The sequence below is a fragment of the Manis javanica genome, chromosome 11, assembly GCF_040802235.1.
Source record: "Manis javanica isolate MJ-LG chromosome 11, MJ_LKY, whole genome shotgun sequence".
NCBI lineage: Eukaryota > Metazoa > Chordata > Mammalia > Pholidota > Manidae > Manis > Manis javanica.
This window is the reverse complement of record NC_133166.1, coordinates 88175684-88200608: the sequence shown is the minus strand read 5'-3', so window position 1 is coordinate 88200608 and position 24925 is coordinate 88175684. Positions and strand designations below refer to the sequence as shown.

General features: G+C 49.1%; 1 protein-coding gene across 1 annotated transcript in view; it reads right to left on the bottom strand.

The window, feature by feature from the left end:
• Positions 1–24229, bottom strand: part of LOC108384975 (protein FAM163A) — a 64078-nt gene extending 39849 nt beyond the window's left edge. Inside the window, exon 1 of the mRNA XM_073216827.1 lies at positions 24138–24229. The gene's annotated coding sequence lies outside the window, so the exon portion shown is untranslated. The remainder of the gene's footprint in view (positions 1–24137) is intronic.
• Between the last annotated feature and the right edge of the window lie 696 nt (positions 24230–24925).

Sequence of the window (24925 nt, the reverse complement as noted above, 5' to 3'; positions counted from 1 at the left end):
GTAATGAAGTCTCAATAAAAACCCAAAAAGACAGAGTTTGGAGAGCTTCAGGGTTGATGAACATGTAGAATTTAGGGGAGAGTGGTGGGCTCAGAGAAGGTATGGACCCTCCACACCTTTTCCCCATACCTTGCTTTATGCATCTCTTCATCCTGCTGTTGATATGCATCTTTTAATATCCTTTGTAATAAACTGGTAGTCTAGTATGTAAAATGTTTCTCTGAGTTCTGTGAGCTGCTCCAGCAAAGTAGCTGAACCCCAGGAAGCAGTTGGAAGCTTCAGTCTATAGCCAGTTGGTCAGAAGCACAGGTGACAACCCAAATTTGCAACATGCATCTGAAGTCGGAGGTAGTGGTAGGAAGGCAATTGTGTAGGACTGAGTCCTTAACCTGTGGGATCTGATGCCATCTCCAGGTAGATAGTGTCAGAATTGAATTGAGTTGACTTGTAGGACACCCAGCTGGTACCTGAGAACTGAAAACAGCTGGAGGTTGGGGGGGGAACCCACACATTGGAATTGGAGCAGAATCATTCTATGTGATAGCTGGAGCTCTAGCAGCTATCTGGAACCATAAAGAAACTTTGATGATAGAGAGAACCATGTTGCAGGAATTAAAATAGACAGCAAGGGCCCTGGGTTCTTGATGACACCATGGGGCTGCTATACCATCCCTCTGCTGCTCATGGCCAGACTTCTTTAAAGTGAGAGATAAATAGATTTCTCTCTTGTATAAGCCACTTTTTTCTCTCATTCTATCCAGCTGAACCTAATCCTTAACTAACATGTTTTAGGTTTTTAAGCAGAGAAGAAACTTAATACTATGTTTTGGGGCTGTGGTTCTCCAACTTTAGGATTCATCAGAAGCTGGGCTCTGCCCAGAGCTGCTGAACCAGAAGGTCTGGAATAGGGCCTGAGAGTATGCATTTCCCAGGAGATGTGGAAGCTGCTGTCCAGGGACCACACCTTGAGAACCACTTCTTCTAATGGATGGACTTGGTGGTAGAGTAGACAACAGACTGGAGCCATAAAGACTGGAAGAAAGGATCTAGGGGAGAGGAGAGGGGACCAGATGGCCTCTGCCAGAGGCAGTGACACTTAAACTATGGGCAGGGTACAAGGAACTCAAAGGAGATGGATGCGAGAACCTCAGGGACAGCAGAAGTGACAGGATGTACGGGCCGACGAGATGTGAGCGGAGGAAGGTGCCAATGGAGGCTCTGTGTTTGGAGCCTGAGGGACCAGAGAAGCCATACTGCTAACAGAAAGAGAAAGTCCAGAGAGTTGCCATTTAGAAGGGAGCAGTTTGCTTTCAGCCTTATTCAGCAAAGCTGAAATGCAAAATAAGAAGGGGAGGCACATTTAGCCCAGAGATGGTGACCTGGGAGCTGTCCACTTAGAGGGCTTTTTCGGAGAAGCTGGGTACACGGTGTGGGCAGAGGCCCGAATTCAAAACAGCTTACATTCAGAGGCTGGGCAGATGGGGATGCGCCAGCAGATGAATCAGGTGTGCACAGGGACAGAAGCCAAGGCAGGCTGCTGAGGTGCCAGGGAGCCCGAAGGGAGTGTCAGAGAAGGGGATGTCACTGGAGTCCAAGCCAGCAGATGGACCAAGGAGACTGCTCTGAGTTTGTGACTAGATGGGCATACGCGGCTTTGGGGACTGTAGTGCGGCCACAGTGGGGGGAGAACGGAGAGCCGTGGTGCCCCCCGTGGCGGTGGGGCTCCTTTGGTGAGGAAAGGGAGCAGAGGGCCAGGACGGAGGCTCATGGGGCTCATATAGGCAGGGGCAGTTTTATAAGAGATGGATACCCAAGCAGGGCGTGGAAGCAGGGGAAAGGGGCAGACCAAAGGTGGCAGAAAATGGGACAGTGACGGCACAAGGTCCTGAATGAGGATGGCAAGGATGGGATGGGGTGGGGTCGGGTGGGGGGCTCTTCAAGGGCACAATGCAAGAACGAGGCCAGGACAGAAACTTTGCAAAGGCGACAACCGTGATAGCTCTCAGAAGTACCGAGGCGACACCCTACATCGGAGGAGAGTTCGGATGTTGAGCAGCTAAGGGGCAGGACTGGCCAAAGCTCTGGGGCCGCAAGCACAGGAGCTGCCTCAGGGCAGGAAGCTGCAGGAGGGCGGGAACGGCGGGGCCCTGAGCTGGCCAGGCCGCCTGGGAACCCAGCGCCTAGGCAGTGGGGTGTGCCCCGCGGGCACACTGCGGCGCCTGCACAGTGGCGGTGGAAGTTGGGTGAAGATGGATGGAACCGAGGGTAGAAGAGGGTGCGACTGCGACCACCCACCCAGCAAATGAGCAGGCCCCGTCCGGCCAGCAAAGGGGGCACGATGGATTCAGGGCAATTGCAAAACTCTAAGATAATCAGACCAGGGCGTATTTGTGGGATAACTGAGAGAGCACCAGGATGTCTGAGGACTGAGGTACAGCAGCCTGCTTGCAGCAATACACTCTGACACATTTTTCCTTTCTTTCAAATCAAATTTGTGCTGTCAATTCAAAAAATATTTACAGAACACCTACAATAAGTGGAGCTAAGTGTTGTGCCAGGGAAACTACACGATGAGCTCGGAGCAGGAACACCAAACAACTGGGTCAAAGAAACACTTCTAGTGGGAAGGGAGGTATAGCAGAGAGCCGCGGCTGGAGTAGGGCAGCGAGACAGGAGGAGGGAGAGTGTCCCGGGCAGCGGCAGTGGCGTGTGCAAGAGGGGGGGATTGAGAAAGAGCATGTGCGGTGTTCTAGGGAACTGGAAGAATTTCAGGGTGGCTGGACTCAGGGAAAGAGAGGGGTTGGGGTGAAAAATGAGACTGCAGAGGCAAGTAAAGGCAGGTTCCTAAGGACTCTGGAACCTCATCCGGGAGGGCAGGGGGAAGACTTCCCGGGTCTTAACTAAGCGGGGCAGAGTGACCTGGTCAGAGGATGGGAGGGGAAGGAGGAGGGCGGGTGAGGGGTGAGGAGGAGGGCAGGCAGGGGGTGTCGAGGCAGCCTAGCTAAGAGATGCCAGTGACAGGGACCTGGGTGGTGGCCATGGGTTAACGTGGGCAGACACGAGGTATTGAGGGGTAAATTCAATCACAGTGTTGCTTGGCTGTGGGTGGTTAGAAAAGGGGAGGAATTAGGGATGGGTGAATGAATAAATACATAAGCATTGTGCACGCTAACATATTTACTTCCCACTGGGGCCAAACGTTTATAAGTGGGATAGCCAGTGACTGCTGACAGGAAGGCCTGGTGGAGCGGCTCCCCGGGGTGAGGAAGGAAAGCCTGAGCCCAGACCTGTGGTGCCCCAGTGGAGCAGAGCCCCTCATGCCACTGACACTGCTGCCACAGGCTACATGCCCATTTGCCGCTGCCACCCCACGTCCTGCAAGGATTTTGGTTTGTTTTTACATTGCCCAATAGTGGCGGTATTTTATTCTCTATAACATACAATTGATAATGGCCTAAATTTGGCTAAATTCTTGGAGAGTGGGCAAGGATGGCCCAGCCAACTGTAGGATTAAAAATTTTTTAAGATAAAAAACTTTTTATTATAGAAAACTCAAAATGTATATCAAAGTATAATGAGCCCCAGCTTCGTTTCATCCTTACCTTCTACTGATTATTTTGAAGAATGTCCTAGACACCATACATTTAATTTTAGAAACATTTCAGTATGCATTTCTCAAGGTTCTTTTTAAAATGTATAACACAATTCCATTAGCACACTAAACAAATTAACAGTAATCGCCTAATATCACAAAAAAAATCCAGTGTCCATACAAATAGGGCACACCAAGGCCAAAGTCAGTGCTCCCACAGGTACACAGTCATCAGGACTTGCTTGGATGCCATTATCTGCCTTTGCGGCCTGGAGAAATCTCAGAGGGCCTATCCACTGACCTCAGATTGGACCAGAGCCCCGAAATGCTGATGTTGGAACACAGCAACAATAGAATCCTGAGCACACGGACACCTGACTGGCTGTGTGGTCCTGAGCACGTCACTTTGTTTATGTGGGTGACCAGCTGCAAAATAAGAGTTTAAGAAAACTAAGAAAGCAACCCAAATATCCACTGACAGATGAATGGATAAAGAGAATGTTGTGTACACACAATGGATACTATGCAACCTCAAAAAAGGAGGTCCTTCCTGTACCATAACATGGATGAACTTCAAGGACACTGTGCTAAGTGAAATAAGCCAGTCGCAAAAGGGCAAATACTACATGATGCCAGTCATACGAAATATTTAAAGTAGTCAAAATCTCATAGAAATAGAAAGTAGAAAGACGGCTAGGGAGTGGGAGAAGGGGTTAGCGGGTGCAGAGTTTCCGTGATGCACGCTGGTAGAGTTCTAGAGATCTGTTGCACAGCAGCGTGAACACACTGAACACTACTAAACTGCACACTTAAAATGGCTAAGATGGTAAATTTTATGTTATGTTGTTCACCACAATAAAAAACAGACAACTTCTGAAGTCTCTTCTGGCTGTAGGAATGGGAGGGACATAATACAATTCTGGGATCTGTATTGGCAGCCGTATCTGAACACCATTGCTTTCCTTCAGAGAAATGAGGTGGGAGGGAAATTATATTTGGAACCCCAACTTTTGCTAAATGCATCAGGAAACAACCCAAGGGGCTGCAGTAGGGGAGCCACGATGCTGGGCAGATTCTGTGAGGCTGAAGTTGAGGGCAAGGGGTGGGGGTTCACCAAGTAGGAGAAACAAAAGAAGGCAGAAGCCTTTATGAAGGGCTGGCCTGTCCTCGGGGAACATTCTTGGAAGAAAGGAGAAAGCACAGTTGACTAGGAGTGGCCACGTGGTGGGGTAGGGGTGGCGGTCCGAAGTGACAGAAACATGTGTAGCACTTGACAGATGTGGGGGATCAAACATGTACAGATGCTGCCAATGCGCTGCGTAAGGGGAGCTGGCAAGACTGAGTCCCAATTCTCTTCCCAAGGTCTACAGAGTGCTTTTTGTGCTCGTTATCATAAGGCTGTTCTTCAAATTGTCACAAGCCTGGCCTGAGGGAATCCAGGCAGCAGCAGGCAGAATTGGTCCAGAAGAGCTCCATCTCTCCCACCTCCCCTGGGAAGGTTCCTCCAGAATCCATACAGGCCAAAGAGCAGAGAACAGAGTCACTGCTCTAGACAGTGATATTATCTTGGTGCCTGATAGGGTCTCTGAGGGAAGGCAGTTGGGAGAGGGATGGCAGAGAGGACTCCTGTTCAAGGCTTCAAAAAAGGAATAAAGGTGCCTCAGATATAAGGGGTCACTGTTTATGCTTATTTTGGTACTCAGATTGTTCGGAGTAGTTGGGTCCATCCATCCAAAGTGGATGTGTATGAGCCAGACTCAAGTTCTGACGTGACGGAGGCAGGATTAGATCCCTCCCAGGCAGGGTCACTGGGAGTGTGGGTGGGGAGGCAGGAAGCCCAACCTGGGGGGCTTCTGTCTCTTCAGGCCAGCAGTCCTGAACCTTTCTGCAAACTCTGGGTCCATCACACTCACCAGGAGTGAATCCTGGGCACAGGTGTGGCACTCTGCCCCTGTGTCTAACAGAGCAAATCCACGGACACAAATGAGTGGAAAGGATAAGGTTGAAGCAATAGTCTTGAACCAGCTCTGGTATTTAAAATAAGCAAACAATTCCCAAAGCTTGTTTCCTTAACCAGTATTATTAACTACCTGCACGTAACATTCATGCACAGATCACAACCCCCACCTCAAGTTTTGGTGCGCTGCCAGCTTCTCCATTCCCTGAGCTGCTCTCCTCAAACATCTAAGCACATCTCAGAAACCTCCCCCCTGCCCTTGATGCTAATGCTCTAATCTTAGGAACCACGCAGTTGGGCATAAATTTCTCAGGCTTTTGCTCAGACTCACACGTGCTGACAGTGTGGCCTTGCTCTCACAGTGTGGTCCCCAGACAAGCAGCGTCACCCAGGAACTTGTTAGAAATGCAGAGTCTTGGGGCCCACCCAGACCTGCTGAATCTGAATCCACATTTAACAAGATTCAGCAAGATCCCCAGGAGATTTGTGTCCATGTTCAAGCCTGAGAGGTACAGTGCTTAGACATCACACCTCCCCTCCTCTGCCACCAGGTGAAGTGGCATGGCATCCACAGCTGAGGGTGATCAAACCAACCTCCACGAGCTGCAGGTGCCACCAATATGGGGAGGGGGGCATAGGAGGGGGTCACTACAACATGTGAAGTGCATTTAAGTTCAGGGGCAATGAGATTCCACCTAAGAAGGCATCCCATCAATTCTGACATCCTGTAATCTTTGTAATTCATTCTTTCATAATAATGTAGCTACCATTTACTGAGCCCTTACTATGATGCAGGCACTGTTTTCAATAAAAGTGCTTTACATGTGTTGATGTATATGATTTCACATAGCGACCTCTTGACATACAGATTACCATTATCCCTAGTTTACAGGTGAGGCTACCGAGGCACAGAGAGATCAAGTGACTTGCCCTGGGTCTGGCATGGATGCAATGCCAGAGCCAACGCTGGCACTCTGGCCATGTGCCTGGAGCCCACACTCTTAACTACCAGGTGAGACCACCTCCAGAAGGGAGCTGGGAAACAATTCCCCCACAGGTGTTTCTTTTGAATCAGTGACAAACCTAAATGGTGACTAACTGTCTTGGTTTGTCCCAGATTTAGAGGGTTCCCTGGATGTGAGACTTCCAGTGCTAAAACTGGGAAGGTCTTGGGTAAGTGGGTTACCCTACCAATATCTAGCCTCCTGCAGAAGAAAAACAGAAGAAAGGAAATTAAATTTAATGGGAAAGCCCTCAGATTATAGAATTTGGTCTGTTGAAACACTGAATGAGAACCTGGACAACCTATTTCTTACTTGAGAAACCTCAAAGTCTGTCCAGAGGACCTTAAGCAAGGCTTGTTCTCTATCTAGGGCTCAGTTTCCCTCCTCCTCAAAGGGTATGCACTTATCTGCCTCACTGTCTTGCTCATCCCTGCCCAGACATGATGAGAATAAACAGGGGCGTGTGTTCAATATCCTGAGAGAAGGCAGGCAAGAACACTGACTAGTGTTTCCCTTGTCCAGGCCACCCCACACCCGATGGCGTCTCCATCAGCTCTACTTCCGGCAGTACTGCCAGCCAGTTCTGTGAATCTTGCTCCTTTGAGCCCCTGGGACTCAGGTTTCATTTAAACTGAAAGCCATTTATGATTTCTCAAATGGAATACAAAGAGCTCACTCAGTGTGTGTGCATGTGTGCGTGTGTGATTTTTTTTTTTAGAAATCATCTTTAAAAGCAGTTTCCTGATTCAAATTGAATGGAACTAGCAAGCAAGCCCCATGGGCACCATCTGTGGGAGGGTCAAGAAGAGGAATTTAGACCCCTCCACACACCTGTCTGGGGTCCCTGCGGAAATGCCTCCCCTCAGACAAGGACGGCAGCTGTCTTGAAGTCCAGGCATTAGGATTCCCCTGCCATTTGGGGAGCGGGGATGGTGGGAGGCTTAGCCGCAGCTTCTGCATCTGTAATAGGAGGCTTGCCACTGCCCACCACCCGAGGCCATGAATCTCCTCTGATTTCCCCCAGGGTCCTATGCCCTTTCTCAGAAGTCAGCGCCTTCATTAGACTTATGATTAAAGAATTACACATTCTTAGAGCAGAACAAGAACAGGAAAAAGGGGAGTTCATCCCAACTGCCTTCATTTTTCAAAAGAAGGAACTAGCCAGTCCGGCATTCCACAGCCCCTTCCCTCACAGGTTTTTCATAATCACTTCAGTGGTGTTGCTCTGTAATCCCAAACATGATGTATGTTCTCTTTTCAAGGAAGCTGTGACCTGCTGGGAGACAAGGACCATCGTGTCGCCTGAAGCATTTCTCTTCTCCCACAGTGGTCTGGACACATGGCCTTCATTCCTGCTGCTGGCTGCCTAACACAGAGCTGAGAAAAGGAAGGCGAGCTTTCCCCGTGCACAGCTAGGGAGACAAATAAGGAGGCAAGAGATGTGGACCAAAGCTCCCCTCAATTTCTACTTGCTGACCCAGTAACCAATCTCGAGCATTCCTAAAGTTGACAGCACGCACACACACAAAGAAAAACAGCTCTTTGTTTGAGCCAAGGGAAGGCCGTCAGTGTGATACAAACTTGGGGCAAAAGAAATAAAACATTTCTCTCACAAGTGGCCCAGGAAGCTGTGCTGTTTTGGCCTCTTTGCTGCTCTGTGTCCAGGAGAATAGAGTGATGCAGGCAAACAGCAGGGCCACGGAAGGACTGTGGTAACCAATCTGTAAATGAGAATAGCAGTCATCTAGCTTTGTGCTTGGGAACTCAACCAGGCTAAGCCCCCTCCGCTGATCTGTGACAGCACTGACTGACCCACATACCCAGCAGGATCCCAGTTCTCTCCAGCACTTGAAAAATGACTCTGCTGAGGTTTACTCCCATCACAGGCATATACTTGTAAATCTTGGATAGGGAACAGAAAGCACTATTGAATCCTGGCTTTATCCCTTTGTAACAACTACGTATGAGATAGATTTCTAATGTGGTTATCTCACTTTGCTTTCATGTGATTATATGACCTTTTACAAACCATTCTTTCTTTTGTTCATCCATCCATCCATCCATCCATCCATCCATCCATCCAACAAAAGCATTTGGCATCTAGTTCATGCTGAGTAACTGCTAACCCAAAATCAACAGGACATTTTCCGAGGTTTAAAGTCCTCTGCCTTTAAGCAGCATCCATTCAGTAGGGACAGGGTAATCGGTGAAGAAACAGTTATATTAACACCTAAACTCTGTTATTAACTAGTTGTTTATTCTCTCTGAGCCTCAGGTGCAACAGTTTTAAAATGGGATTATACCTTCTAGAACTGCTGTGAAGTTTAATGAAGGTAAAATGTATATAGAACTCTACTTGATGTTTGGCATAAGGCATTCAATAATTATTAACTTTAAAAAGTGACCCAAGAATCCATTTGGTCCTCAATACTGTATTCTCCTAATACCTCACCAACCCCAGTCAATGTTCTTTCAAGTTCATTTAGCTTCCTGGGACAGGGTTGTTTTAATCCTCTGGTGAGCCGGCCCTGTCTTTATCCGGCTGATGTGCAGCACCATTTGGAGAATGTGATCTGTATCAAAGTCAGCTGTGAAACCCTGGAGCTTGTGGGAGGATGGATACATAAAGTCCTGTTAATAAATAAACTCACAGACATCAAGGCTACCAGCTGTCGGCTGTCGTAGTAACAAGACTTTATGCTTTCCTGGCTCCTGTCATTTTCGGGACTAAAAGCACTTAATGAATTAGTCTTGCTTGCAGTCCTCCTGGAGAAAAATACTGCTGTGCCTACAATGAGCAGTCAGGGTAACCAGCCAGAGATCAGTCTCTCTTGGAACACTGCCAACTGGATCCCTAGAGCAGCTTTGCTTATTGTTTGTTTCGGACCATAAAAATAATAATTGTGCATTTAGAATTTTAAAAAGTAGGTAAGTCAAAGGTAAAAATCAAAATCCCCTGGAACTCTGTCCACTTGGAGATAAGCACTGTTAACATTTTGTTACACACATCCCCCTGCCACACACACACACACACATACACTCGTTAGGATACACTATGTACATGCCATTTTACAATGTAACAATAGATCATGAGTATCTTTTCATGTAAAATGTGCTTCTACATCACGTTAAGTGGCTGTAAGCTTACTAAAGAAATCCCTTTTTGAAACGTTTCTGTTGATACTATTTTAATTGTGAGAACCTTGTGTGCTCTCTTTTCAGGATTTCCTTTTAGGATATAGGGAGCAGCATGAGTGACAGCAGGTGGCATGTCAGAGGTAGCAGGTTTGTAAAGCAAATGTCACCTGGTGCATCAGGAGCAGAGGGGGATGAGGACACACAGGATGCTCATTGTGGGGACCCTCGAGAGACCTCTGTGAGGAATACTAGAGGCCTAAAGCAGTTCTGGATTTTAGAAAGGACCCTCTGGTAGCAAGAGGGGGCTGCACTGGAGGAGACTAGACTGGAAGCTGAGACTCCCCACCTCTCCCTGCTTCTGTTTTCACCTCCCTGCCACTGCTCCTTGAGACCCACAGGTTGCGCTGCAGTCATGGCCTGGCCCTTGCCAACACCCCCACCTCATGTCTTACTGCCCCAGCCCTGTGGTTTATGCTCTGCCTTACCATGCTGTTTGTCCCACTGGGTCTTTGCTGGGTTGCACTAGGCCTGGCATGCCCATTCTCCTCCACTTCACTTGATTAACTGATTTTTTTATAAATGGGTTTAGGTGTCACCTCCAGTTATCCCTCTTTCTTTTCCCCAGGGTGGGTTAGGTCTCCTTCCACAGACTCTACAGCACCCATGCTTACAAAATCCACAACCCTACACTCTGTATTTGTTTTCTCTCTGTTTCCCTACTAGACTGAGCTGCATGGGTTGGGCAGTGGGCACTCAATAAATGCTACTAAATAATGTAAAAGTGGTCCCAGAACCCGTCCTGCCAACCCTTTGGGTATGACCAACATATACAATGCATCATGAATAAGCCAGGCAAGTCCCAAATCCATCCATGTCTCCGTCTTAACTACCAGGCTCCAGGCTTCCCTCAGCCTCTTGCCTGGACCACTGTAATCATTTCCCAACTGGCTGGCACTCAACAGACAGATGACCTTCCTCAAACTTCCAACACGCTGCACATCTCTCTGTGCCACTTACAGCATGACACTGATATTTGGCTTACTCTTAGAAGGCCATGGTTTACAAGGCCTTCCTAGGCCAACCCCTGCCCACCTCTGCAGTCTCAGCCAGCAACAAGTTTCCCTTTGGTCCCTAGGCCCCAGCCCCAAAGCCCTCTCTTGCCTTGGCATCTTTTCTTGGCGAGAATGTTCGATCCGCCATTCCTCATGTGACTGACTCCTTCTTGTCCCAGAGGCTTCTGCTCACGTGTCACTTCATTCCAGAGGCCTTGCTTCATATTTGAACCTCAAGTAAGTCTTTCATTCTCTATCATGGCACCTGCTCTTTGTTTCTTTTTCAGAGCATCTTTATTTCTTGGTAACTGTATTTTCATTTTTGTGATCAGTTGTTTGGTAACACTCTCTATCCTTTCAATGGGGGGATATGCCCGACGGGGACATTTGGCAATGTCTGGACATATTCTTGGGGGTGCTACTGGCATCTAAAGGGTAGAGATCAGGGGTGCTGCTAAACATTCTACAGTCCACAAGACAGCCCCCACAACAAAGAATTAAATAGTCCAACTTGTCGGTAGTGATTAGACTAAGAAACACTGCTCTAGACCAGGTTCCACAAGGCAAGAGCCTGGCCGGCTTTGCTCACAACTGCATCTCCAGCACCTGGCCCAGTGTCTGATACACAGTAAGCCTTGATACGTAGCTGAATGGAGAAACAGACAGATGGATATGGGGGTGTTACTAAAACTATTTAACAACTGATAAAGCACATCATGACCAATCAGAATTGAGGCCCACCACAGCTGGGGAGAGGAGGCCCCTGCTGTGCTAGCCTGTATCCCTTTGGCTGTTGGACTTTAGGAAGGTCCAGGTGTCATAAGGGAAGCACTGGAACAGCCCCAGGGGTAGGAACTCCAAGAAGTGATGATTTGCTATCTGTTAAGAAAGTATATACAAACTGTAATCATTTGCATGGCCCCGCCGATTCATACCTGCTGATGGTCAGTCCCAGACAGAAGCATGAATGGACAGAAGGCCAGGAGCACCAATGAAGTGGCTAGCAAATGAAAGAGAGGAAAGAACCAGATTTTCTATTTCTAGTGTCTACGTAGACATATTATCTCTGTGCCCTTCACAATTACTCAAGCGTGCCCACAGAGAGGAGGTGTGAGGTATGGTGGAAGCACAAGCAGACATGAAGATTAGGTGGAGAGGAAGGGTGACAGGGTGGGAATGGAACATTAGCTTTTTTTCTTTCTGTTCTTTTCTTCCTAAACCATTAAAAGCCTATTTCTGAGAAGCTGCAGGCTTTTCTCCTCAAATACGGTAGTAAAAAAAAACCAAAACCTTCATTTAGATTCTAGAAGATCCAGAAGATAGAGTTACCATTTGTCTGCCAGTAGGGAAACATTTGGGAAGATGATCTGGATTGAGGAAAGCTCTGAACCCCAAATAATCCTTCTCTCCTGGAGCAGATCAGCATGCTCTCTGAGCAAGGTTTTGTTAATAGAGGCAAAGAAAAGAAAAGCTACAAGACTTCTCTCCCAACCTACCTTTCCTCACTGGACTTTTCAATTAACAAGGTGTCAAGAATCCAGTAACAATAGAGACATCTCTAAGTCCATGTCACTTGGTGTTCAGAGACACCCCCAGCATTTTACTGAACATCTCATTGGGTTCAACACCTCCTCCATCCGAGGAGAGATTCTGCCCAGCAGCTGAGCCAAACAGCTGTTAGTCGAGGCGGGGGGCTGGAAAGGATGCTGGCTTTTAGCAGCCCCATGCCCCTGAGATACTCTCATCCCCTGTAGGACTTGTTCTTAAGGATTCCCTGCCACTGCCTCGAATTTCACATGCTCAAAACCAACCTTACCATTCTCCCCCAAACGACTCCCATTTCTATCAATGCAATCATTATTGTTCAGTTGTCTGGGATCAAAAACTTGAAGACTTTCATCCACATTATTTCCATTCCCCTTAGGGACTGTTCCAAACCTCATGCCCCCAGCCCCATCCTCTGCACTCTTAGCACACAATTCTGTCTCCATCCTGGAGGGTGCTGACACCATCAAGGGTGAACTACTCCATCTTCCTGCCCCCATCCTTAGCCTAACCCCAAATCTTATCCAGGATTACTGCAACCCCCCATTCTCTTCTCTCATGATGAAAGGCTGAAGAACTCCTCCTCCCGGCGAGCCCAGCCTCCTGCCTGTGCTCTGCACCCCACGTCCTCCCTCTCCTTCCGGTGCAGGCTCCCTGAATATTCTCTCTGCCTGCACTCCCCCCTCTCGCCCTCTTGGCTTCATCCCCTCAGCCCATGGCCAGGATCACGCTTCTCCTCACATCCCCCTGTAGCTACCAACACAATTCTCTCTCCTCTTTCCAACAAAGCTACCAGGAATAAAAGTCTACATTTGTCTCCAGATCCCCCACAGGATCATCCAGCCATCTCTGCCCCTTTGTAGCAAAACTCCTTGGATGTTTACGTATACTTGCTTCTCTTTTTTCTCACAATGTATACATTTTGAACTTATTGAAATCTGGCTTCTACCTCCCACCCACTACTCTGAGGCTGCTTCTGACAAAGGTCAATGACCCCCACATTGCCTCTCCTCCCAAAATCTACCTACTTGAAACTCTTTATCCCTTAACTCTTCTTCTCTTCAACTCTACGTGACACAACCTCTCCTGGTCCCACTCCTGCCATTCTGACTGTTCCTCTGTCTCCTCTAGACAACTCCCTTCATGAACACGTGCCTTTGCCAAGGCTCCATCCCACCGTGCCTGCCTTAGACACTCACCTCTTTGTGGACCAACTCTCCTTGAGTTTCCAACCTGCATGGCCAAGTGGCTCCTAGACACTGTACGTAGCTATCCCATGGGACTCTCCATTCTCATGTCCCTAACAGACTCAGAATTCCACCTGCTCTTCCCCCAAAAGTGCTTTTCCTCCTCTGCATGGTGCTGCATCTACCGGGTCCCCAAGTCCAGTCATTTAGGAGGCACTCCAGTCTCCTCCCTCACTCTTTGCCCTCACATCCAATCAGTCACCAAATCATATCCATTTTCTCTCTTAAATGTTTCTAAAATATGCCCCTTCTCCATCCTTTTATTACCAGTGTCTTCATTTGGCTCCTCATTAAACTCACTTTCCTTTTGTTAAACCTTTATTCTTAATACACTCCCAGCACTTGCCATTACATCGACAAAGGCAAATGAGCTCCACATCTGCCTCTGCCTAAATAAGCCTGCAAACTCCTTTCCAAGTCAGAACTCTTCACCTCTCCTCCAAATCTCTCCTCCACTGTAATTCCTGACTCTCTCAGCGGCACACTGCTTCCCAGGCCTCCTCCCATTCAAAAATATGCACGTCATTTAGACTCTTTACTCTCTTTTCCATCCCCCTTGACTAGATAGTTACAAAACACCTGCCTCCTTTCCTGACTGACTGCATCCAATCACTTGCCCCTTAAACTAGACAAGGCGTTTCTGCCTCTTACTATTCCAGGGGTACCAGTCTGGCTTTTCTAATTGGACTCTGAAGTCTTGGAGGGCATGGATCATGTCTGGTATTTTTCTGAACCCTCCAATGTGCCCAGCACAGCACTGGGTACAGAGCAGATACCCAACAGAGAAGTGAGTCAGCATGGAACCCATCTGCCAAGAGAAGGCTGGTGTTGAACTGTCAGCGCCCAGAGATCAAGGAGGCTATTTGCCTAACTAACTCCCTTGCCATATTGACAGGACATGCTCAGTACCAGCGGGACCTCAGTAAAGAGGTTGGGAATGGCTTTCTGAGGGGTCTAGGAAAGGGACTCCATCAAGGACAACATCATATGTTGTGGAGTCATCATGAGGACAGCTGATTTCTGAGATCTGCAATGTTGTGTAGTGTCCACAAGCAGTACTCAGTGGCCTGCCATCTTGGAAATATGTCCTACCTCTTTTGTCATAGCTGGCTTGGAAATAAACAACAGTTCAGATTCTTTATGAGTCTATTCTGTTTTTCAGAATTAGAGTCTATAGTGCTTTATTTCTACTATCTTGCAAAAATCCTTATTCCTTTGAGGTCCATGCTATTTGACTATTCTTCACTCTACCCTTGCCCCATCATTGACTCTCCCTCACTCATTGAGGACTTTAACAATTGTCTCCCCTTCATCTAAGGTTCTGCCATCATCCTAGAAAGTTTCAACACATACAGAAATGACTTCTCTAACACCCTAGCTTCAAATTTCCATGATTTCCTGAGTGCCAGTGGCTTTTAGTTTCATTTCACTCATCCACTACTTCAGCCTTACCTTAGGCCCCTCTCAGTGAAACTGTTCTCTGGGCAGCCCTCACTCAGACCACCACCACTGTCCCTGCCCAAGCTCTACGCCTCTGTTTAAAGATCTGTAGTGGCTCCATGTCTCCGACAGGGTCAAATCAAGGTCCTTAGCCCAGGAGGCAGTATGCCAGGCTGCTGGCCAGTCTCTCATCTCCTCTCTATAACCTGACATTTCCTCTTCTGACATTACTGAATTATATGCAGTTTCCAGTTCCCCCACCATCTCTTGAGTCTCCTGGGCCTCCCTCTGAACTGGAAGGCCCAGGAGACTTCCCTTCTTGTCTGCAAAGACACTTATCTTCATGTTCCAGTTCAAATACTGCCCCTTTCCTCTCCCCTCCCCCCACCCCCCGGGAAGCCTTCCCTGCCTTGTCCGGGCACAGCTAGGGGCTCTTTCTGCTGTGCTCCCTAACATGTGATAGGGCCATTAAAACACTTATCTTATCAAATTCATATTAAGAGGGCAGGAACTATTCCTATTTATCTTTGTATCTCAGCCCTTGGTCCTGGCCTGGTACAAAGTTGGCTTCAACAGACACTATTAATGAATGAAGGAATGAGTCCCACAGATGCCCTGTCTTCTGTATATAAATGAAGTCAGAGGACACTGGGTTTGTAGATTCATTGACTGTCTTCTCTCTTTACCCTGGCCCAGTGCCCTGCCTGTATGATTAAATCCCCTAATAGAATCTGCCGTGGCTAAGCACCTCGTACAAATCCCTCTGTATTAAGTAGGGGGAAAGCTTCCAAGTACTTAGAGCAGAAAGATATTGTTGCTTCGGAGTTGGAAGTGAGACAAGTGGCAGATGGAGAGATGTCCACCTACTTTTTAGCTCCTAACTATCTGGGAACACTGGTGACAATTTCATACTAAAACCAGTTATGTATTCAAGCACTGTGCTAGGGGCTGGTGGTGAAAACAAAAGCTACAACAGCAGCCTACATTTGTTGATCACTTTCTATACACCACACATAACTCTGTGGTGCAGGCATCATGGGTTATAGAAAATGGGTTATTGTGCCCATTTTACAGGTAAGAAAATGGGCTCAACGTCACACAGTTAAATAATGCTCCAAGAGTATCATCTCCTAGTTTCTTCACCATTTCTCTCCCCACTGTCCTGATCATCCCTGTTGTAAAACTCCTTCCTGCATCCTGTCTCCCCTCTATCCACCCTCGCTTCTCTTCCTCAGATGGCAAACACCCTTGTCTTACAAACATACTGACATCTGCCTTTCTCCAATCCATCCCTGAGGTTAACCCAAAGGGCAGTCCCTCTCCAATCTGAGGCTAGTCCCTCTACCTGCACTTTTGAAGCTATCCACCCATCTTCTTAGGAGCCATACATTATGAATTATCCTCCCCTTAACCTGTAACTTTTCCATTCAACTGGATTCTTTTCGCTGGCAGTTAAATGTGTTTAATTCTCTCCTGTTAGAAGAGAACGAAACCACACTCTCTCTGACTCTCCCGGCCACACCTCTGGGAAGACTCGCTCCCACGGGCAGAGTCTATTTCCTCACTGTCCACTTTGTCCTCCGTCAACGACAAGCTGACCTGTGCCCAGCACATCACTGAAGCTCTTCCTTAAGTCACCCATGACCTCCACACCTAAAACCAATGGACTTTCATTGACTTCCAGCAGCACGTATGCTTTCTCTTCTCTTCCTCAGGAACACTCTGCTCTTGGCTTTCCCGGCACTGCCGCCCCTGGCTGTTTTTCCTATCTGGGTCGCCCTTCTCGGTTTGCGTTTTAGGCTCATCCTCCTGTACTCGAAGTCAATCTCTGGCCTTCCCAGCCTACCCTCTCTCCCCACAGTCTCATTCTCGCTGTGGTTTCAGTTACCTGCAGACATTGATGAATCACACAGGCACATCTCCTGCCCAGCCCTCTCCTCCAAACTCCTGCCTGTGTAGCCTGCTGCCTCTTGACCTCTCCACTCAGATAGTGCAGAGGCTCCCTAAATACTACACAGCTGAGACTGAACTCATGCTGTTTGCCTGAACCCTGGTTCTCTCCCACTGTCTCCTGCCTCAGGGAATGGTACCACCATCCGCTGAAAGCTGGAAGCCTGGGACTCATCCCCAGTACTTCCCTCTCAACTCCCACACCCAAACCAGCACTTGCTGGACCCCTCAAATCTACCTACTTCCTTCATCTCCACTACAAACACCCAGTCTAAACAACTGGACTACTTCAAGACTCTCCTAACAGGTCTCCCTAGATCTACTCTGAACCATCCCAAATATACTGTCACACAATAGACCCAGAGTGGTCTCTTTGAAATGGAAAGTATGACTATGTCACTCTCTTGCTTAAGTACCTCAGTGATGGTCCACTGCTTCAGAATCAGTATCAGAATCCTTACTGTGGCTGATAAGACTGCATATTTTAACTCCTTCCTACCTTGTCTGCTCACTTCACAGGTTTTACCCACGCCTGCTCTGATCCCCAGCCCGCTGGCCTCTGGCACCTCCAAATGCTATGCAGTCTCTAGCCATGGCCTTTCCCCTCTCCAGGAATACCCTCTCCCAGCTCCCAAACTCCCCCTACCTCCTCCACAGCTCCTACTCATTCTTCACCACTCAATCACCACTGCCTCAGGAAGACTTCCCAGGTCCTCCCTGAATGGCCCCAGGCCTCCTATTAGGCACTCTTCAAATGCCATCTGGCTCTACTTATAGCTTTTATCACAGTGTCACTTTACATTTACTTTGTGACAAATCCATTTCAGCTGAATGACTTCAAGCTCCATGAGGACTGGGGCTCTGACTCTCTTGATGTTTTGGTTTTGGCTTTTGTCCCTTGACATTATATCCCCACTAAATACTTGTTGATATCTTGAAAATGCGACCTTCACTTTTCAACCCAACTGTAGATGGCCTCTGGCCTCATTACCCCTCTAATGCCCTTGCTAAAGTCATCAACAACCATCAACCTGCCAGAACTACACTCCTATGGAGCTCTGAGGTTCTACCAGCTGGACTGAGGGTTTCCTGAACTAAAATAGAATCCTGGCAGTCTTTCCCCAATTCATAGGAAAAAACCATGAGTGGACAGGATATTCTTAACTTAAAACTTGTGTTTCGTAAAGTTTTCTTTCTTAAAACTGCTTTTCTATGTTTGTGACAGATTCTGGAATAAGATGCCCTCTGATTCAGGTCAAAATTATATACTCAGACATTTTAAGAAATGAATACTTCCTGGTGTTCTCCAGAGAGCACCATGATTTTCATGGGTTTCACAACATGAACAAGTGTTTGAGATCCACTGGCCAATCCAAAGAAATATTTGTAAGCCTCTCACATGTTCTCTTGGTGGTATCTGGCACCGCTTATCGTTTTGTTATTCATTTTAGCAATCAGCATTTATTGAGCACATATTATGTTTTCTCACAGCCCTGTGTCCCTATTTTTTTTTCTTCTTTTTTGGGGATGCAGGGGACTGGTAGGTCAGAGCCATGGAGGCTGTGCTAGAGCCCAGCCACCCAATGATGGGCGGGCTCCCTCAGGCCTGCGCGGACACGGGGTCAGAGCAGAGGGTGGACGCCAGTGGCGGCAGGTGCGGGCAGAGTGCTTACCAAGGTCCTGTGTCCCTATTTTTACTGTGGTGTTTATCACCTTCTCCAGCGATCTCCTCCACATACCACAAGTTCCTAGAGGATAGGGGGATGGTGGCTTTTCCTTTTCTCTCTCTGTCCCTAGTCAGCCCAGCACTTGGCTCAGGCACATGGATTGCATTTGTTGAATGCACATATAAATGAATGAGTGAGCAAAATGGTGAGGCAGAACATGAAACCTCATGACACAGTAGTTTGATATAACTGAAATACTGATTTGCATATGTAAAATACCATCCATTGTTATTTTTAAAAGTGAGCTGAACCTGACATAAACTTATTACAGCTTTATATATATATTGTGCTTATGGGGCTTGATTTCTAATATCTAATCTACCATCAAGTCTTGCTGATTTTACACTAAAGGAAAAAAATCACAGTGATTGCCTATTTTATGAGGATGTATGCAGTTTTACTTTGTAAGCATCTAAAAATGTCAAGTATTATGTCTGTAGCAGAAGTTGCATAAAGGATGACATTGCTGATATTAATGTAACTTGAAACATGCCATATTCTATTGTGGCTCTGTGCCTTTGCCAAGGATATCACTTCTGTCCTCCTTTTAATCCCTTCTGCCCTCTCCTGAGCTGGTGTATCAAAATCATATTTAACCCTCAAAAATCACCTCCCCCATAAAGGCCCTTAATAATCTACCAGAATTACTGGGGCCAGCCTCTGATTTGCTGTGGTCCCTCTGCACATGACAGCATTTCACTTGTACCTCCACTTAGCATTCTTTAGTCTGCAGAGTCCTACTGGTGACATGACTGCTCCTCTCCCACACTGTCTTGCGGGCAGCTGAAGCCCAGGGACCATGTTTGCTTTTCTTCCTGTTTTCCCAGTGCCTTGAACAATAGACATTTCTTCTGAGTGTCTCATCGCATGCTACTAGTATAAAATATATACATAAATATCTAAACATTTTAAATGCTCTGTAAATGCTATATAAATAGCATTTTTTTGTCATAAGATGACTGTTTAAAAAAATTGGGGGCCTCTGGCTTTCCCCCTTCTGGCCGGGTTCTGGTGACCAGAGCTGAGAGCCCTGGCCACCTTCTTGCTCTCACCCCTATGGGCAACGACAGCACACAGAAGCAGCAGCTGCCTTGTGTGCTCCAAATTTATTTGGGGAAAAATTCAAGCTGTTTCTTTTTGAAATGGAATGGGAGTCAGAGGTGAGCAGTAGCCAGTAAGTGCGTAGGAGGACAAAGGCTTGAAATGAGTGAGGATCTCAGCTCTCAGACTGTTTTTATTTTGTTTTGTTTTTTCCAAACAGCAAACAGATTTCCTGTACAGAGCTGGGGCTACCCTGCTCATCTTCTTCCTTGGGTGTAGACAAAGGGCCTGACAAGCATCCTCACGGCCCTCCACTCCACTCGCATCTGGTCTGAAGCAGACACAATGGCTCCTTTTCCTCCCTCCACCCCTGGGAAACATCATGCTCCCAGGCCATTCAGCCCAGATCTAATGCACACGCAGAGAGAGAAGCAAGAAGGATGGAAATCCAATCCAAGAAGGCTGGCTGCTTTGTCCCTGAACCATGCCTTGTACAAACCTATCCAGACTGCAAAGATTCCAGCTCATCCATCAAAGTCTGTAAGGCTCAGCCACCTGCTGTTATAACCCAAATCAAGTCTCTAAGCACCTGTGTGATGCTGTTGGGCATCTGCTGCAGGCTACTGTGCAGAGAACAGGAAAGTCAATGAAGGGAGAGCAGAAAGGCATTGCTGCTTGATGGCAAAGAGTCTGATCAAGACATTAAATGAGATAATGTAGGCAGAGTGCTTAGCAGAATAACTGGAACATAGAAAGCTCCCAGTGTAAGCTTCCCACCTAATAGTGCTAGAGGGCCCCATCTCACATGGTGGGAAACAAGGGTTTCTTCCACTACTTCTGCTATTCAACAGCCTGTCCTACCTGAAGGAGTGAAAGCAGAGCCTACTACCTGCCCCCTCCCCTTTGTGCATCTGGCAGCTTCGAAGCTGGGTGGTCAGCAGAAGGGAATTCTAGGCAGGGGAAAACTGAGCTGGGCATCTGTGCTGATGGGAAGCACTCAAAGGGACGTCAGGGATACACTGATTGATGCTGTGACAACTGCATCAATAACCTTCCTTTCTCCTCTGGGACAACACTGCCCTAGACCAGAATAATTTTCAACCTTTCAAGCATATCTGTCTTCCTCTCCTTTCTGAGGTCCAAATACAACACCAGAAGCAGACCCACATATCTTTTGCCCTCTCTGATGGCCAACCACAGTGTTCCTCCTGCTCGCTTACCTAATGTTATTCAGGCACTGATGCTTTATCCTGCCTAGGAGAACATTAGGGCAATAAGAAGGATACACAGTTTATATTTCTTCATAGGTTTTCACAACTGGAGGATCATGCCTTGCCTACCCAGCTCAGAGAGGTATCTAAAGCACAATCTTCGTATCTAAAGGAATTCTGGATGGCCCACCGCCTATGGGCCCTTATCTCACAGCCATATGACTTTTATCCCAAAGGGAACCTCTTACTCAACTTGAGGGTGGAGGTGTTGCCCCACTCTGTTCAGCTGGAGAAGAGCTTGAGGGAACATGGCAGGCACAGGGCAAGGAAAGAGGATTAAAAAAAACAGTTCCTGCAATTCCATGGTTCAGAATTGAATAGTACAAAGGGGTTTACAGGTCTACTTTCCCTGGAGGCAACAGATTGATTAGGTTTGTGTATATAATTATGTATCTACAAGCAAATATACCTTGGCCATATACCTTGGGAATCATTCCATATTGGTTATAGAGTAAGCTTCTGAAGGTTATTTTAATGGATGAATATGACAGCATATGACTGTCTGGAAGTAGCACAAGGTATTTAGCAAGTCCCTCTTTGATGAGCATGGAGGTTGTTCCTTCATAGTCAAACAATGTTATACTATATTGTACATGTCTTTGCACCCACAGACAAGCAAAACAGCATGTTAAATTCCTAAAAACAGAAACACTGGGTCAGACGGCGTGGACATTTCTAAATTTGATAGATGTTTCTAAAATGCCCTCCAAAGAAGCTGTGCCCATTTACTCTCTGACCAGCAACATATGAAAGTGACTATTTTTTCAGAATCTCATCAGCAGTTTATTGATCTTTTGGATGTTTGTTAACTGAAAGGTAAATAAGTATGTCATTGTAGTTTGCACTTTACATATTAAGGAATTAATCTTTCCTGTATGAACTAAACCCTTGAGTTCTAGAGGAAATGAAGAGCAGGCAGTTTGGGGTCACAAACATCTCCTGGACCTACAAATAAGTCTTTATTCACAATGGCTCTGGATATTCAGCTACCACATGTGTGTCTGTTCTTAATGGGAGGAGAGTAGCCCTGCAGAAGGAGCAGGGACTTTGAAACAGAAAGACTACAGCTCTGCCACGACAAGCTTTATGATTTTTCATTATTTCATCTGTCCTGAACTCAGTCTTCTCATGTGAAATAGGGGGATAATAGTACTGATTTTGTAAAGTCTTGCATCTGGCACATAGAAAGTACTTAATAAGTGGTAGCAGTTTTTATTAGTGTTAATGATCATCAGGCCAGATTCTAAACCTCAGGGCACTTTTCATGGTCCACAAGACCTGGAACAGCCCAGCCAGGGCCAAACGGCTCTTGTGTTAAGAGGCCACCCAGAGGGTTCCCACCTCCTTCCCTGATCCTCCGCAGCCTCCTTCCAAAGTCAGCAGGAGACAGCACTGCTATCCTACCCTGGGCCTCTGGGTGGGGGGTGGGCTGCTCCTGTGCCAGCCTCCCCTCCCTGTTGCCAGATGATGCTTGTTCTCAGACTGAGACACTCTCTGGACTAAGCAGAGCTCATTTCCAATTACAGACAGGCACACTAGAGATAAGACAGGGATCCTCAGGCAACACCTGAGGGACTTGCTCTCATCAGCACCAGAGCCCATCTTGCCTTTCCTGAGCACGATTTTTGATAGATCACTAAATGCAGATTTCTAGTTCTGACAGGAATGCTGGTGATGCCCACCACCAGGTTTTTTGTTTAGACATGTGACATCCCCACCCCCACCCCAAAGGACTTCACAGGCCTTTCCCATTCATAGTGTCCTGGCTCCTTCATCCCCAGGATGGAGGAAATCACAGCAGCAGTCTGCACATGAGCGGAGGTGCACCACGAGCGCCTGCGGCGCATCTGCCTAATGCCAGGGCCGAGCACTGGGGAGCCCCATCTGAGCTCCTCCTGGGTGCCGACATAACTGGATCCCCACCTGCTCGTTTAGATCTTCCCAAGCACGGGAGCTGGCGCCTCCCGAGAGAGGTGTGGGAAATTATAATTGCTTTCTCCCCCTTGGTTCCTCTAAGTTTGAAGTTAAGGGGCAGGATCTGGATGAACTTCCAAGTACTTCATTCGTCCAGAAAAGAAGCTGCCTTGTCCCCCAGGGGAGTCCAGATCCCAGCGAATCTCAGGCAAAGTGAACATGAAGGATCCAAGTCTCCCCATCATTGCTGTTTCTTACACAGTATAAAACGTGGGTTTGGCTCAGACACTGAGGACCAGGTAGGGCACAGAGACCAGGCTGCGTAGCCGGCAGCCCGTGCCAATCACACTGCTGCCTCCTCAGAGCCTAACCCCTTGCCCTGCCGGTGAGGCCCCCACCCCACCCGCCTCTGTTCTCCTGCCAGGCCACTGCTAAGGTCCGCAGCGGGGCAGCCTGGAAAGGACGCGAGAAGGAGCCGCACCTGACTGGGGGCCCCCGCCTGCGGACTGGTTACCTGCCCCTCCAGGCCCCCTTTCTGCCATGAAAAACTCGCTAGGAAGAGCGAACTTCCAGACACCCCCCCCAGTCCCACCCAGGGAAAAGGAATGCCCAAGTGGGACAGGAAAACCCGGGTGGCGGATGTGGCCCAAGGGCACTGACAGCAGACGGATCTCCCCGCCCTCGCTCCCCTCGAGGCGCAGAGAGAACCGAGGAAGCCGCCGCGCGAGGTCCCGGGGCGCCGCGCGGGGCGCTCCAGCCGCCCCACCCCAGCCGACTCGGGGTGCGGGGCCGCTCCCGCTCACTGCCCGGCCCCTGGTCTCCCTCTCCGGCCGCTGAGCGGAAGCGCCGAGGTGGCGGCGGCCGGAGCCCAGCCCGGCGCTGCGCGTTGCGGGTGCGAGACACCAGCTCCCGGGCCTCTGGAGGAAGCCGGCGTGGCCCGGGTGGGAGGTCGGCTTCTCCGGCAGGCGACGACCCGCAGCCGGCCTGCACCCGGACGCACCAGAGCAGACGGCGACCCCGCGCCTCCTTATTTTGTAAAACTTGAGGGAAATCACCGACACACCGAGACCGGGAAGCCAGGTGGCCCCGGGAGCTCGCCGACGCCGAGGCGCAGCCGCCGCGGGGCAGGGACCCGGCCTGGCCACGGGGCCGGAGGCGCCCACCCCCAGCCCGCGGCACGGCCGCGCCCCTCGGGGCGGAAGAACCGAGTGCCCACCCGGCCCCGCCGCGGCCAGAGGAGGGGGTGCGGGAACGCTTACCCGGTGCTGAGGCGCCCTCGAAAGTGCGCCCGGCCAGGCGCAGCAGCGCGCGGAGCCCGGCGCCCCGCGGGTCCTCGGCCCGCCCCGCGCCCCGCCCCGCCCTCCTTTCGCCGCCTTCGGGGACCCCGGCGCGGAGGAGCGCCCCGACCCGTTACCGCGGCTCAGCGGCTCCGCGCCGGCGGCGACTCCGGAGTCCGGCTCCCGCCGGGTCTGCGCGCCTCCTTTCCGGGCGCCCGGGCCTGGCGGGGGCCCACGGAGACTCCTCTGCCCTGGCGCGCGCTCCGAGTACTGGCCCGGCACCGGGCGGAGGACCTCATCGGCCCCGCAGGTGGCTGGGGCTGGGGGCAGGTACCGAGCGAGCTGATTGGCGCCGGCCCGCGTCCTGGGAGAATGCCCCACCGGAGAGGCTGCGGGCCCGAGGGCGAAGGGGCGGGAAGGGGCAACACGGCGCAGGCCGTGCTCTCCTCGGCGGCTTCCCTTAGCTGCGCGGCGTGTTTGCCCTAGGAACGCCTCGTACGGGGGACTTCGCGTGCTACTACGGATCAGGGCCAGCACGGGAAGTCCTAAGAGAAGGACAGTCTAAGGACCAGGGCTTGTCGCTGTCCCCTGGACTTTGCCTCGACAGCCACCTATAGTCCTCATCTGTTTTCCTATTTCCACCCCGCACTGGCCCCTGCAAGTCCAATGACACATGGATGTCCCCGCCTTTGAGGGGTACCCGGTCCTTGTGGCGAGGCAGGGAGGGAGTCAGTGTGTAATTAGAGTTTTGATGGAGATGAGGCAGGAAA